Raw genomic sequence first — 16055 nt, 5'->3', positions numbered from 1 at the left:
TGTTCCTGAGTCGACAACTCACAGATTCAAATGAGCCTTTTAGAGCGAGTCTCCAGTGAACTGAATTTGCATATAAGAACCGGGAGATCTTGTGAGCGCGTGCGCGACTGATGCTGCGAAAAGTAAGTTATAATGACGAATTTTAGGATTAACTGTCAGTTGTTAGCTGTTTGTAACTGTTTAAATCTGCTGTAAAGGGTGATATATTTAAGCCCACTGAAATGATTGAATGCAGACACATCAACATCGTTGTCTCAATGTTTTAGGTCAACAAAACGAAACATTAAAATAACACAGATTAAATAAAAGTAACTCACTGCATATTCCTCACTGCTGTAACCTTAAAAATTTTATTAAAATGCTACGCATTTAGCCCTATGTGACATCTGTTTTTATATTGTTTATTAACGGTATAATTTTTCTATATTGTTTGGATCAACTAGCTTAGTAGATAGATATGAATGTTTATTTATAACCATACTGAAAATAAGTAAATATTGTTAGCTGATGCTAACTGTCTAGCTAACAAGCTTGCTGGTGCTAAGTTGAGGTAATTTTTTCAGATATGAAGTCCAAATATTTGTAATCAACCACCAAGACAGATTACATCTGAGGGAAAAAGAAACGATGTGATGTTCAGAATATGGTACTATTGGTACTATGGTACTATAACTACATAATTATCAAAGTGGGAAGTGATGTCCTCTGGGGGCATTTGGCCAGGGGTGTTTTTACACCACAGATAATGTTTGAGAAAAAAAAGAAAAGTATGATGAAAATATAATTACATTTTCCTTAAAATGTTCTTCCTAACTTCAAGCCTTATTCTCATATCATTTATAACTGTGACGTTCTGCAAAACAAGCTTTAAAACACTTTTTTCGTACTGGTGAAAATGAGATGGTCAAATCAGTTTTCTTTCAGGTACATCGCAATGTAAGCTTCACAGTGAACATTACTACGTCACTCTCGTCAACGTAGTCCATATCAACAACAAAAATATATCTTGACTCCATATAGGTTAGTGGTTATTTTGGGGAAATCCAAAGCTTTTTGAACAGTAGGATTATAAAAAAAATATATGCTAATATAAAATTAAATTAAGTAGCCTATATAAAATTGCAAAATAGTTCAGTACTTTTTTAAATACACAAAATTTTTTGTACTTTTGTACTTTCATTCGAGTAATATTGTATTATACGTATCTGTACTTTTACTCAAGTAGTTGATTTGTGTATTTCGTCCACCACTGGCTGGTGGCCACGGTGTCTGGGGCGCAACTGGCTTGCCGATGCTCTTGTGATGGGTCCTGATGACCATGGGTTAGGGGTGCTGCGACCTGAGCTTGCTCTATTCGCAGCCTTGGATGGAGGAGTGCAAATTAGGGGTTCGTCGGATACCTAATGCTTAACCTTAAGGCTGAACCTAAAACTAATTTGTTTTTGTTTATTATTACATACATTTAAACAATGGTCTGTCAGAATACTCAATTCTAAGTGACTGGAAGTTGTGTAATAAAATGTAAATGATGAGATTGAGAATTTTACATAAAACATTTTGGGTTACAACTGTAACCCTTGTTCCCTGAGAAAGGAAAGGAGACACTGCATCTGTAATGACACTTTGGGGTTCCCCTCATTGTAGCGTGGCTGAAGGTTGAACGAAACTATTCCAATCTTGACTATTGTTGCGTCTGTCATGGTCGGGGTATGACACGAATGGAGATGAGAATTAAACTAAAGTTCTTTAACAAAATCCGCAAAAGGTAGTTCAGACAGGGAAATCCAGACAGGGAGACGGGTGAACACACATCCAAGATAACATTGATATCACACAAGGAAATACTCAGTGAATGCACCCACAGGTAGATGGCCAGTGGCTGTGTTTTACAATATCCTTAACCTGGCTGCAGTAAATGCTTCCATCCTATTAAAGGAATGCACAAATGAGAGATTGCCTTCATAATGCAGCTCACAAAACTTCGAACACGAGAGCAAAAGCCACACATCTGATGGTGTGAGAGCCAGAACCCAGGCAGGAGCAGCAGCAGATGGAGAGAAGAAGACCATGCTAAGTGCGGAGAACCTGCAAGAAAAACAAAATGAAGGACACTTGGTGTGTGGGAGCTGCAAGTGAAAGGTACAGATTACCAAGTAATCGATGCACTAGCGTCAGTAAATGATGCCACATGCCTTTTTTCAAGTGGAGCCCATGATATTTTCCTTATAATTTGACAGAATATTGTCTTTATAATTTTACAGCATGATAGTTTTTTTTTTCATTCTAAAACAAATACTGCTTTATAAATAAGTTTGTTTTCCACAGTATATATAGGCATGTGTGTTTTTGGCCACATTTTACTATGTGTAGCAATACGTGGCCGTCTAGTAGTGACTACGCCACCCCGAATTACCGGGGAAATAATCTAATAAATAGGACACAAGTCCGTTTACTCAGGAGAGGCAAGAGACGTGAGTTCACATTGAAACAGGCAATTTTTATTACAGAAAACAATTAAACAAATAACACAATCAATTGTGTCATTTCGTGATCAAAAAGCAACCACAACAAAAAAGAATATGATCACTGCAGGGGCTGAGACCACAGAGAAGCAGGCTAGCTATAGCTGCATATGGCAATCAAACACACTTTGAAAAAATTCACTCCACTACAAAATAGTGATTAAAAATCACACCACACTTATAACCCCTACTTAGGGTGAAGGCCTGCAGCTAAACCCACCAGCCTGCCTCCAGGAAAACCCAGCTCCTGCAGAATACAAAAAAAAAGAAATATAGAAATAATTAAAGACAAACCAAATCACGATGAGACAAATAATGAAAACAAAAATCAAGTTATAAGATAAATGGTCATCTATAATAAAGACAAAGAAAATAAAGATAAACCACTCAAACGGTCACAACACAAATCACACAATCAGTCCAACCTACACAGATGATGAGACTGGTTTAGTAGGCTAATTATCACTCCATGTAATAAATCACAATTATAACAGTGATGATCATGTGGCTAAAGACTGGTAACAAAACCAGCCACATTCATAGGACATAAACAAAAAAAACATGAAATTATGAAACCAAATAAAGTAACCCCTTCTGGCCCACTTGAGCCCAAAAGAACAAATAAATTGCCTGAGCAATAGATAAAGTGGAGTCCAGCAGTAATATTCGGTTTCCACAAAGCAGCAAACGTGGCTCAATGAAGCATGGATTGCTGACAGCAAGTTGTGAAAGTAGCTGCTCAGCCTAGCTTTAACACGGGCAAAAGAGAACTCCCTGATTCAAATTCGGCGCGCACACACACACACAATCACAGGCACACGGAAATCATACGACCGTCATCTGATGTTAGCGAGTCAATAAACAGCTGATACTCCGACGCAGCTATGAGGAAACGTCACACCAATGGGAGACCGAAGGCACGCCACACACGATGTGGATGTCACCACGAGAACGCGCACAGCCTCGATGGCCGAGTGTCACACTCCGCGGTCTCTTGGAATGAATGACAAAGGGGCGGGCTTTCAATGACGTATCCCAGGGAGCATCCAAAGAGTCTATATATACACCAAGGGGCAGAACCCTATTGGCCATATATGTAATGAGGGTGACGTGGCAACGAGTCACTCACTTCACCACATTTTACCCACCCTTTTGTGTCGTCGCCCCGACGATAGACTACAAATCACTAAGTATTAGTCCCAAGGCCTAAACAACCTAGAAGCTATACTGGATATAGACCCTGGAACACACGGGACATCCCTCACACGCTCCACTGATCGAGGAAGATGGTAAAGATTAGGGTGTTGACCAGCAGTAGCTCGTCTCGTCCGTCGTACTGCCCCAACACTATCTCCCTCTCTTTGAACTGGCTGGGGAATAGACACCCCTGCCCGGCTTGAATCAACATCAGGTGCCAACTCACCAGTTACAGAGGGAGCAGACACTATTGGGGGTGGTCCCACCATTTCTGGCGGCGGTGATGCCGGTGGCTGGCACCTAGATACGGCTGCTGGTTGTAATGCTACGGTTTGGCCTGACCCAGCCTGCCAATTGTCAGAAACGGCCACCCAAAGGTCTACTTCCTCTACATCCCCCAATGACGATGGCGTCCCTACTAAAGGGCTGTTAGAAGGTACAACTCTTGGCGATTCTCGTTGGATACGAGTCCTCATTGACGAACGATGAACGTGCCGGATCTTACTCAGGTCATCCGTAGGTGCCACAGCATATACAGACCCTCCATCCATAGGAGCTCTCACAATCTGATACACCACTGAGCTCCACAGGTCCTGAATTTTATGACGGCCTCTCACGCTGTGATCCCGGAGATAAATCAGCTGACCCTCCCTCAGTGGTGCATCGCAAGCGTGTTGGTCATACAGTCTCTTACGTCGCTCAGCAGCAGCCTTCAAACGCCCTCGTGCCCCTTCAAATGCCACGTGCATCCTAGCTTGATGCTCTACCATCCACTCATGAACCCCACCCCCTCCAGATTCCTGGACCCTACCCAACAGGAAATCCACCGGGAGTCTAGGCTCCTGACCAAACATCAGGAGATATGGAGACTCACCTGTACTCTGGTGAGGGGTGGTGTTGTAACAGAACAAGATCTGCGGAAGGCAAGATGCCCAGTCCCGTTTACGGGAGGTAGGCAGAGTGCGAAGAAGGTTATGAAGGGTCCGATTGAACCGTTCACACTGACCGTTGCCCGCCGGATGATAAGGTGTAGTTCGAGATTTTTCGATCCCATAGAACCTACAGAGTTGTTTCATAAGGGCAGACTCGAAATTCCGGCCCTGGTCGGAGTGAATACGACCTGGGACCCCAAACCTGAAAAACCACTCGGTCACCAAAGCCTGTACTACTGTCTCAGCTCGCTGATCTCTAGTGGGGACAGCCAGAGTAAATTTACTGAACACGTCCGTTAACACCAACACATTCTCATGTCCAGAACTGGAGGGCTCAAGCAGGGTAAAATCGATAGCTAGGATTTCATTTGGCCTAGACGCCAAAACATGACCCATAAAACCCCGAGCAGTTGGCTGGACGTCTTTAGCCAGCTGGCATCGTTCGCACTCCCGACACCACTGTGCCACTTCTGCCGACATCCCCGGCCAGTAACACCGCTGACGCACTAATTCAGTAGTGCGTTCAACACCCTGGTGTCCATGATGTTGATGCAACTCAGTCAAAACCTCATGCTTTAAAGCTGCCGGCAAAATCAACTGTAGCACCTCCTCACCCCCATCAGGGCGTGACACACGTCGATAAAGGACCCCATCCCTTTTTAAAAGACGGTCCCACTGCTGAAGCAATGTTAGAACAGACTTTGGGAGCTGCTGGCGCACCGCAGAGCTGGGAAAAGAACCCTGTTCCCAAAATGCCAAAACCTTCTGAATATCCGGATCCGCCTCTTGTAACACACTCAAATCCTCAAGAGAAAAACTGGGCAATGCTGTAATTACTGCTTGATTTACCTGTACTACCGGTTCGGCCTCTGCCACCTGCCTTACCACAGCTGGAATTATGGTCCCCGGTAAGAAACTCTCCCGAATCTCCTGACAACCCAAATTTTGTCTAGAAAGAGCGTCAGCATTTCGGTTGCTCCTGCCAGAACGATACCGAACCTCAAAGTCAAAGGCGGCCAACTGGGCCGCCCAACGTTGTTCGGTAGCTCCCAGTTTAGCAGATGTCAGGTGGCTAAGGGGATTGTTGTCAGTATAGACAATGCACTTCTGACCCAATAGGTACTCCCTAAACTTCTCGGTCATTGCCCACTTGAGCGCCACAAATTCCAACTTCATGGAACTATAGTTAGTCATGTTGCACTCAGTGGGCCTCAGGCCGCGGCTGGCATAAGCAATAGGGCGTACCTTACCCCCCTGCTCTTGGGAGAGGACGGCACCAAGCCCACTATGGCTTGCATCCACCTCCAAGATAAAGGGCCGGGAGAAGTCTGCATATGCCAGCACGGGGGAAGTAGACAACCTGTTCTTTAACCCTTCAAAGCTTAGCTGACACTGTTCAGTCCAAGCACCAGCAAACCCCTGATCCCCTCGCTTTCTGGATCCCAAACCAGTACACACTGCAACCAGCTTGTGTAGGGGGGCTGCCAATTTGGCAAACCCCTCCACAAAACGCCGATAGTAACTGGCGAAACCCAGAAACGAGCGCAACTCTGCCACATTAGATGGAATTCGCCAATCAGCTACCGCAGCAATCTTCGCAGGGTCTGTTGATACTCCTTCAGCTGATATAACGTGGCCCAAATACTTCACCTCTCTTTGGAAAAACGCACACTTACCTAACTTGACCTTAAGTCCTTCACGTTCTAACCTACTCAACACCACCTCCAACCGCTCCAGATGTTGTGCTACAGAGGTGGAGAATACTACCACATCGTCCAAGTATAAGAGCAAGGATTGACACTGTTGGTCCCCGAACAGACGCTCCATTAACCTCTGAAAGGTGCCAGGGGCATTACACAAGCCAAAGGGCATACGGTTCCACTCGAAGAGTCCAAAGGGTGTACAAAACGCTGTCTTAAACCGATCTTTCTCTGTGACTGGAACCTGATTATACCCACTGGCCAAATCGAGGGTCGAAAAACATTTTGCCCCACTCAGAGAATCAAGGGACTCGTCTATTCGGGGCAAAGGGAACGCGTCTTTCCTAGTCTTGGCGTTAAGTTGACGGTAGTCAACACACATGCGCAGTCCCCCATCTTTCTTTTTAACCAGTACGATTGGTGAGGCATATGGACTACAGCTCTCTCGAATTATATCAGCCTCAAGCAACTGATTTATGTGGGCCTTTACTACCTCGTACTCCGATGGGGGTATGCGCCGGAAACGCTGCCGAATTGGAGTCTCATCCACCAAGGGGATATCATGTGAAATTAAATTTGTACAACCTAAATCCGTCTCCTGAGTAGAGAACACTACCTGAAATCTACGGAGTAAAGACTTCACCTGACTCTGCTCTCCCTCTGACAAAATCGACAAGTCCATGGCCTCCACCTGCTCCTGCACAGTAGGTGCTACTTCTGCGCTTTGCGACCCCACAAGAGCAACAACCGGCTGGACCTCTGTAACACCTGTGGGTAAACTGATCACATAAACACTGCTCAAAGTGCCCATAATTGACCGTGGATAGAGCACTACATCAGTCACACCAACATTAACAACAGGTATAAAAGCTGTCCCTTGGCTCACCCGAACTACTGCAGGAGAAGCCAATAACCCAGCGGGCAAACCGGATTCAGGAGGCTCAAAGAGTACGGTTCCCGCAGAGAATTCATCAGAGCAAGTTGCCGGAACAAATTTAAGCATGCCCCCTGGGATACGGCAAGGCCTACGGCCCCGTACACGGACCTTACCTATACGGTTTGTGCCAGATACATTAACACTACAATATTGTAATGCTTGAGATACGAATTGCGGAGCTTTAGACACATCAGGCAAGTTAAAGAGAGCGGGGCCATGTTGACTAAAGAGATCCTGGTAGCATCGTTTTAAAACATTCATTCCAAGGACCCCTGGAATCCGATCACACAAGCCACCAGGAGGATCTTTAACAACAAGAACCCCACAATTGGAAACAACTTGGCCACAGAGCTCAATATCCAGCTCTATGTAACCAATATAAGGAATGGCAAAACCGTTAGCGGCGCGAAGCTGTAACCACTGACATGACTTAAGTCGCTCCTGTCCCCATGTTGCAAATTGTCGCTGAAAACAGCTTTCCGTAATGGTGGAGACCATTGAGCCGGTGTCAACCAAGCACGGCACCGATACTCCACCTATGGAAACAACAAGATGAGGACAGGACGACATTAAACCAGACACCGAAACAGAACCCGTCGGTAAAACTGAGCCGGTAATGTCCCCAATCGAGCTGTGGCTCCGCAGCTCGATGGGCACTAGTTTTCCGACTGTACGGAAGTAGATAACTGCCTACCTCCAGCAATAGGTACAGTGGAATGAAGAGCGCGTTGAAGAACCCGCTCCTCATTACACTCTCGGGCAAAATGGCCTGGTTTTTGACACCTTCTACAGATTATAGGTCCACTACGAGGGACTCGATTACGCATCTCTGGGCCTGACAGTCGATCGAAACTTTTAGTGAGGCGATTTAACTGCTCTTGCTGTACTTTCAGCATTTCCCTTAACTCACCCAATTCGGACGTCTGGGGTGAACTACGAGCACCCACCCATGAATCTCCGTGAACGCCATACTGAATTCCATGTGCCACTGGAACGGATAAACTTCGGGCCCTCACACCCCCCGGCATCCCTTCCTGCTCCCATCGGAGGGCTTCACTCCTCACCTCTAATAAAGTAGAATTTGGCTGTCGGCGCACCAGCTGTTTAAGCTCACGTCTCAACATACTGTTATTGACATATTCAACGAACTGATCACGTAACAACATTTCAGCATTTGCTATTCCGTTTGGCGACTGTTGCTTAACCTTCTCCAGTAGACTCATCAAGGCGAGGGAAAACTCCAAGAGTGTTTCCCCCTCCTGTTGTCTCCGGGAGAAGAAAGCTTCCTGCAAGGCTACATACGACAATGAACATCCATACAATTCACGCAATGCCTTAATAATTTTCTCAGGGTCCGCTCGCTCTGTCTCTGACCGATATCGGATCTCTTCTCGCGCCTCCCCCTCCAAGTGGTCAAAGAGGAAGAAGGCCTGATCCGCAGGGGATAAATGACGGGTTCTCATACAAGCTTTAGCTTCCTCAACCCATTCATCAATATTTACCCCAGCCCTCCCACTAAATTTTGGACACCTTCTATCTCTAGGTACAAATACCAGCCTATCAGTAACTGGAATATTACCAGTCGCCGCTGGAAGTATAGGGGCAGTAACTGTGGCTGAGGTGCTAGGTCCCGCCACATTAACACCCTGCAATTCAGAGGCCCTCTCCTGTCGCAATTTCTCATTGTCAGCTCTAAGCTGAGCTACAAGCTCTTTTAGTTCTTGTAATTCTCCCTCCATTCTAATAGCACGTACCTACTTAATTTAGCAGAACTCAGCACCCACAACAAATGGAGGTCAAACCAAAAAACTGCAATCGTCTGAGCACACGTCTGCTGCTTTGTTCCCCTGAAGGAAAAGAAAAAGAAACACCAAACACACACAAAAAAATAAATTAATAGAGCAAAATATACACAACTCACGTCTCTGCCAGATATTCTGTGTGACCCTGCCGACTACGCCACTTGTAGCAATACGTGGCCGTCTAGTAGTGACTACGCCACCCCGAATTACCGGGGAAATAATCTAATAAATAGGACACAAGTCCGTTTACTCAGGAGAGGCAAGAGACGTGAGTTCACATTGAAACAGGCAATTTTTATTACAGAAAACAATTAAACAAATAACACAATCAATTGTGTCATTTCGTGATCAAAAAGCAACCACAACAAAAAAGAATATGATCACTGCAGGGGCTGAGACCACAGAGAAGCAGGCTAGCTATAGCTGCATATGGCAATCAAACACACTTTGAAAAAATTCACTCCACTACAAAATAGTGATTAAAAATCACACCACACTTATAACCCCTACTTAGGGTGAAGGCCTGCAGCTAAACCCACCAGCCTGCCTCCAGGAAAACCCAGCTCCTGCAGAATACAAAAAAAAAGAAATATAGAAATAATTAAAGACAAACCAAATCACGATGAGACAAATAATGAAAACAAAAATCAAGTTATAAGATAAATGGTCATCTATAATAAAGACAAAGAAAATAAAGATAAACCACTCAAACGGTCACAACACAAATCACACAATCAGTCCAACCTACACAGATGATGAGACTGGTTTAGTAGGCTAATTATCACTCCATGTAATAAATCACAATTATAACAGTGATGATCATGTGGCTAAAGACTGGTAACAAAACCAGCCACATTCATAGGACATAAACAAAAAAAACATGAAATTATGAAACCAAATAAAGTAACCCCTTCTGGCCCACTTGAGCCCAAAAGAACAAATAAATTGCCTGAGCAATAGATAAAGTGGAGTCCAGCAGTAATATTCGGTTTCCACAAAGCAGCAAACGTGGCTCAATGAAGCATGGATTGCTGACAGCAAGTTGTGAAAGTAGCTGCTCAGCCTAGCTTTAACACGGGCAAAAGAGAACTCCCTGATTCAAATTCGGCGCGCACACACACACACAATCACAGGCACACGGAAATCATACGACCGTCATCTGATGTTAGCGAGTCAATAAACAGCTGATACTCCGACGCAGCTATGAGGAAACGTCACACCAATGGGAGACCGAAGGCACGCCACACACGATGTGGATGTCACCACGAGAACGCGCACAGCCTCGATGGCCGAGTGTCACACTCCGCGGTCTCTTGGAATGAATGACAAAGGGGCGGGCTTTCAATGACGTATCCCAGGGAGCATCCAAAGAGTCTATATATACACCAAGGGGCAGAACCCTATTGGCCATATATGTAATGAGGGTGACGTGGCAACGAGTCACTCACTTCACCACATATGCATTGAATTAGTGATGTTTATTAGTTTATTAATAATTATATAACTTATTTTTACAAAGAAATAAACAAAATATTGATTCAACTTTGTACGTGTAATTAGTTACAATAGCAGGTTTTGACATTCATTAGATTGTGGAAGAAAACAAAACAAATTGTCTTTTTTCTCACAATATGTAGATCTCAGACACATTTACAATGCATACATGTTGAGTTGACATGATTTTTTGTGTGCAATTGAGCTCACATTTGTGCCTTTTTTTTAAATGGTGTCAACACGTGCAGGATCTATCATCTATGCTAAAGTGAAGATGTTTTGTGAACAGAAAGCATTAAAACTGATGTTAGGCCACAGGAGTCCCATACTTTAATGATGTCTTTATACCTTTCTGGGCCTTGAAAGTGGTAGTTGCATAGGCGGTCAATGGAGAGACAGAAAGCACTCAGAATTCATAAAAATTATCTCCATTTGTGTTCCAAAAATGAACAAAAGTTTTACAGGTTTGAAACAACATAAGGGTGAGTAATTTAACAATTTTCTTATAATATTTTTGGTCAACTATCTCTTTAAGTTAGATTACTAATCTGTAATTCATGCAAAATTATTTTAATGTTAAACTTAAATTGGCATGGTTCTGCAACAATGCTTTCTTGTACAGCATTTGAAAATATGAAACAAAGATTTGTTTTACTCATGCTTGACATTTCAATGTGAAACTAAGAAAGTAAGAGCAAACATGATGTGAGACGCAGGGCTCCAAGTGTTTGTACACTCTTAGTATACCGCTCACTATGTGCCAGTTTGAGAAAACTACTGAATGCAGCCTCCAGGTTTATTCCCACCTTTATCTGCATGTTTAGTCCAAGTTCCTTTTTGAGATTTGAAAAGCTCAAATACTTCATGGTTTTCCAAAACTGTTCATGCAAGAGCCTTGGAGGAATGCGTAGCCACTTAGTTGCCTTCATCTCAACCCTCGTTCAGGATTTCTTCCCAGGAAATCTCTAAAAGAAATGGATATGAATAAAACTGAACTACAGAGTAAAATGCAGATTGGAGATAGAAAAGCAATCATACAATATTTTAAGCTAATTAAATCAACTGCTATTCCTAATACTTTCCAATTTAAACAGTGGAAATTGCTTAACTTACATTTCCAATGGTCTTTATTTGCAAGTCATATGAGCTTGTCAAATCAACTATGTCTTACAATATACTTTATTATTTTCAACTAAATAAACAGCAACACAACCAAATGCTTTATAAACATTTCATAACATATGTGTTGCTTTTGTATGAATTCCAGCGTAAGTGCCATCTCCTCTGGGTATTTGTACCTCACAATTGCAACAGGGGAGGAGATGTGATCATTAAAGGGATAGTTCACCCAAAAATGAAAATTTGATGTTTATCTGCTTACCCATAGGGCATCCAAGATGTAGGTGACTTTGTTTCCTCAGAGAAACACAAAAGAAGATTTTTAACGAAAACCGGTACAGTCTGCCAGCCATATCATGGACGTGGATGGGCACCAAACCTTTAAAAGTAAACAAAAACATAAACAGACAAATCCAAATTACACCCTGCGGCTCGTGACGATACATTGATGTCCTAAGACACGAAAAGATAGTTTTTTGCGAGAAACTGAACAGTATTTATGTCATTTTTTACCTTTGATACACAGCCACGTCCATCTCTCTTGAGCACGAGTTTAGCATCAGGCTCGTAGTATAAGCAAACACCGGAAGCAATCTGTCGCATGAATACGACACTCATTGTTTACACAGTGCACAGAGATTGTGGGTATAGCGGCTATTCAAAACGGTAATTACTTGCGCTTATCCTGATTGTTCAAACCAATTTAAAGCTAAAAGATTACGTTTGCAAACTCATCCGGGACTTTTCACCAATTTTCCCTTCCGGCGTTTACATAAACTACGCCAGAGTGCTTACACATGTAACATGCCTGATGCTAAACTCGTGCTCAGGAGAGATGGACGTGTATTGTCACGAGTCGCAGGTTGTAATTTGGGTTTGTCTGTGCATGTTTATGTTCACTTTTAAAGGTCTGGTGCCCATCCACTTCCATTATTTGTCTGACAGACTGCACCGGTTTTCGTTAAAAATCTTGGTTTGTGTTCTACTGAGGAAAAAAAGTCACCTACATCTTGGATGCCCTGGGGGTAAGCAGATAAACATCAAATTTTCATTTTTGGGTGAACTATCCCTTTAACAATTGCAGTGTTCAAAATTTCAATACTAAATAATTTCAATGCAACCTTTGATACTTGACAGGACATTTCGGTGCATATTATTTCCCTTCCAAAAATTCACTGATTCAAATTCGATGTTACACATCCGGGTATGGCAGAAGAGCAATTGAGCATCGATACAAAATCGACGCCTGTTGCTTTCCGCTTCACCAGCAGGTGGTGAAAGCGAGTCTTGCTGAGACCATTGCAATAGAGGACTGCATTGGGATTGGGACCCAACGCAAATCTCATGGGAGCGGGCGGTTTGAACTTTGCTGCGGGCGGGAACGGGCGGCTAAAAAAAAACACTGCCGGATCGGGAGGTAGATAGCGACATGATGGAGAAGATGTCATTGTCAACAAATCATGTGGAAAAGAACCTCAAACGTGGTATTTACAGCACAAAATCTAAACAAGGCAAGTCTGACATTTGGAGAAATTTCTCAATAGTTTGTGATAAAGATGGAAAGGAACTGGAATTCGTTCAATGTGACAAATGTACAAAAGTACTAGTCTACAATGGGCACAAATCCGGCACCACACACCTGCTCTGTTCTCCCCGGTCAAAGTAAACTGGTTTTCAAGGATAATAAACAACTCCCTACACACATCAAACAAGAAACTACAGAGAAATGTGTGGAAGTGTGCTGTCTAGACATAAGGCCATATGACTTCGTCGCTGGGAAAGGCTTTGTTGAAATATCGCTACACTTTGTTGATGTCGCCGCTAAATATGGCAAATTTGATGTTAAAGATGTTTTACCTCATCCAACCACTGTATCCAGACATGTCGAGGGGCGAGCCCAAGTACTGCAGGCGTCAGTGACAGCGGAGATAAAGCCTATCATTGAAACTTATGGATGTGCCATCACAACAGATATATGGACGGAGGATTATCATAAAACTTCATTCATATCCGGCACCATCCATTATACAAACTTCGACCTAGTTTCCAGGGTTTTATTCGCAGCTCCCTTTGAGAGTGGTGTATCAAAAACAGGGGAGAATATCAGGAGCCTGCTATTCCAGAAACTCCGTGAATTTGGAATAGATGCGTCACTTCTACCAGGCCGTGTTGTGTTTGTCACTGACCGTGGAGCCAACATAGTCGCTGCCCTGCGTGGATACACCAGGCTGAACTGCAACGCGCACACCCTATCAAGTGCATTTGCACCAGACGTGTTGGCTGAAAGTACTGAGCTGTCTGAACTGTTGACCAGTGCAAAAAAACTGGTGAAATATTTTAAACATTCAGGTCTGCAAAACAGCTTGAAGAAATCCCTCAAGCAATCCATCGAGACAAGATGGAATTCAAATTATGAAATGCTGGATTCCATACTGCAACAGCATGAGGAGATCTGCACATTACTGCTGAAAAATAACCAGTATGAAAGAATTGTGCAAATCAATGCAAACACTTTAAAAACAGTAGTTGCGTTCCTTAAGTTATTCAAGGAAGCTACTAATGACTTAGAGTCCGACAACTCCACTCCCAGCGCATCACTTCCACTGCCGTGGTCCGTGAAACTCATTGAACACTGCCAAGCAGCAATGCTCGAGCCCTTGCTCTCTGGAGTCGCCAATGTATGTGCCTCGCGTCTGGAAGAACTGATGGGCACCAGTGACACATCTGCATCACCTCTCCACATGATGTACAGGATTGCAACGCTCCTGACTCATAAAATGCGAATGCTACAGATGTTGGCCCCAGATGAAATAGAGGATGTGGTTAAAGGTAGGCTATGTATTACAGACATAAACACAGAAAACACAGTGCAATTACAAATTAGAATAAGTGAAAAGAAACGGAGGTAAAATACAATGTATTTATTAAAGAATATAAATGAATAACAGCATGGGTCTTTTTTAAAATACATATTAATTTATAAATTAAATCCTATCCAAAGGCGCAAAGGAAATCATTCACAAGATGCACTTTCACCTGGACCCAGTCACAGCAGTGGATGAGCCACCAGCCAAAAAGCAAAGCACAGACCGATTGGGAAGACCATGCATCCGTTGCTTCAGTGCCAAAGCAGGTCGATAATGAAATGGCTGAATATCTCAGTTTCCAGCTCTCTGATAACCCAGACCCAGACAGCGTGCTCCCATGGTGGAAGTTCAACAAAGAGCGCTTCCCAGCGCTATCAAAGCTGGCACGTTTCATCTTCAGTATCCCCGCATCCAGTGCGCCTTCAGAGCAGGCCTTTAGTGTCTGTGGGCGCATCTTGGAAGAGAGACGCACGGGATTGGGACCGCAGTCAATCAGCAACATTCTCTTCCTCCACAGCAATATTGCAATGTGATTCATTTGTTAAATTCTTTCGTCAACGTTGTTTATTTTATGTTATTTATTAGTGTTGTTTTTTGAGCACAGCCTCTCGTTGCCATTTGTTAATTACAGTAGGTCAAGAGGTGTGATGATGCCAGTGTTATTGCAGGCTGCCGAAGTCTGAATGTTTTTTTTCTTATAAGCATTTTTTTCAAACAGAATAGGCCTACCTGTGACATCTGGCTTTTGTTAATAATTGCAAAACTGCTGTTTTCATGTAGTTTATGATTGTTTTTTGTTTTTTTGCAAAGCAGTTTATTTTTTGTGCCGTGTGATGGTGCAACGTTCTTGATAAAAACGAAATTATATTCGAATGTATTGTGTGTTTTATCTTTCTGTGTTCTCATATGCTAGCTGCTTTCAGACATGCTTTTTGCACATTTACACGACCAATCAAGCCTACTGAATACTTCAATAGCCAATATCAAAGTACTTGAAGTCTAAAGAAACGCGCGGTAGCCTAAGCGTTTTAGATGTCCCTGATAGCCCAGGCTACTATTCATCTTCCCTACCAATGCGTCAGAATACATGCAGGCCAGGGAAAGAAACAAACATGAATCTCTTTAATAATAGCAATACAAATAAGTTTTTTTTTCCCTGCGGGACGGGAGAAGACACAAAATCAATGCATCTCTATTATCGTGATTATTATCTCAGAGTGTTGCGGGTGCGGGCGGGAGTGGACATACATATTGCGGGAGCGGGCGGGAGTGTAACACACACGTTGCGGGTGCGGGCGGTAATGGTCAGAAATTCGGCAGGTGCGGGCGGGAGCGGGATGAAGAAAACAGTCCAGCGCAGGGCTCTACTTCAAACTACTGTCTCAGTTTGATCCATTCCTTCAGAATTACACAGCTGCCTCTAATTCAACATATCTCTTACCAATCTCTCAAAATGAATTCATTCAGAGCTTTGCTGAAGAGGTT

This window comes from Garra rufa, chromosome 1 (assembly GCF_049309525.1).
Source record: "Garra rufa chromosome 1, GarRuf1.0, whole genome shotgun sequence".
Classification (NCBI taxonomy): domain Eukaryota; kingdom Metazoa; phylum Chordata; class Actinopteri; order Cypriniformes; family Cyprinidae; genus Garra; species Garra rufa.
Note: the sequence above shows the minus strand (reverse complement) of the source record.